We start from the raw sequence: 1,187 nt of genomic DNA, 5'->3' as shown, positions 1-1,187 counted from the left end.
TTGTTATATTATCCATTGTGTCAAATCTCCATCTGAAAAGTAACTAAAGCTGTCAAATAAATGTAGTGGAGAAGAAAGTACAATATTTCCCTCTGAAATGTAGTGGAGTGGAAGTATAAAGTAGCATCAAATGGAAATACTCAAGTAAAGTACAAGTATCTCAAAATTGTACTTAAGTACAGTACTTGAGTAAATGTACTTAGTTACTTTCCACCACTGCTTATAGCGCAAACAAGAAAAGGAGAGTTGGAAGAAAAAGAAAAATGCCTGCATGTTTCAGTCATCATGGAAGGATTTCTTCAAGGTATTGAAAGATTTGAATACATTTTTGTAGTATATTTTTCCTTGTTATGCTATAGCCTACATAAAAAGTTACCAGAATGCTGGGAATAGGTTGTCTGAATCTTAAAATGTGGTTGAGGACGACTCCCACACCCTCTGCTTTGGTATTGAAACCCTATTTCTGGACTCTCAAGGTTGGCAAGTATGGTCTCTTCGATTTCCTCCCTGTCCTCCCACACGCGGTTCCTTGTAAACAGAAAGGCACTCTGGGTGTAGGAAGAGGCTCGGCGCCCCTCCTCCACCCCCAGCCTGGAGCACATAACTCCAGCCCTCCCCCGGCAATGAGAGGCCGAAAACCGCCCACTAATGCAGATCGCCACATGCATGGACTAATGCATGGTGGCTTGTCTTTTGTGTCTGGTACCTTTGATATTTCGCAGTAGATCTCTACTAGCTCCATGCATTGGTGGTTCAGTGGTAGAATTCTCGCCTGCCACGCGGGAGGCCCGGGTTCGATTCCCGGCCAATGCACAACACTGTTTTGGGGGTTGGGGGGGTACAACCACACATTGAAGAGAAGTCTCAGTCACACTGGAATTACTGAAGATATGTGTGGCTGTGCAGCAGTATAGCGAGATATCAAGGACATAATCTCAAAGCTTGAAACTAAATCTTAGATACTAGACGCCCAGTTTTGAAATGCGTACACACGTTTGAGATTCTGGTTGACCACACAGGGTGCGTCATGCAAACGAGAGAGAGAGAGAGAGAGAGAGAGAGAGAGAGAGAGAGAGAGAGAGAGAGAGAGAGAGAGAGAGAGAGAGAGAGAGAGGAAGCATAGACGAGTCATAGACCATAGTCCTTGCCACATTTATACAGGTAGCAGCTTATTCTGATACATTTTC

General features: G+C 44.0%; 1 non-coding gene across 1 annotated transcript; it reads left to right on the top strand.

The window, feature by feature from the left end:
• The first annotated feature begins 742 nt into the window (after positions 1–742).
• trnag-gcc (transfer RNA glycine (anticodon GCC)) lies at positions 743–813 on the top strand. The gene has a single exon. It is a non-coding gene; the product is annotated as a tRNA-Gly (tRNA).
• Positions 814–1,187: the final 374 nt, after the last annotated feature.

The sequence above is a fragment of the Centroberyx affinis genome, unplaced genomic scaffold, assembly GCF_046629955.1.
Source record: "Centroberyx affinis isolate AG114_WGS23_722 - 3 ecotype Tasmania unplaced genomic scaffold, CSIRO-AGI_Caff_v1 ptg001184l_1, whole genome shotgun sequence".
Classification (NCBI taxonomy): domain Eukaryota; kingdom Metazoa; phylum Chordata; class Actinopteri; order Beryciformes; family Berycidae; genus Centroberyx; species Centroberyx affinis.
This window is presented reverse-complemented; position numbering and strand designations above follow the sequence as displayed.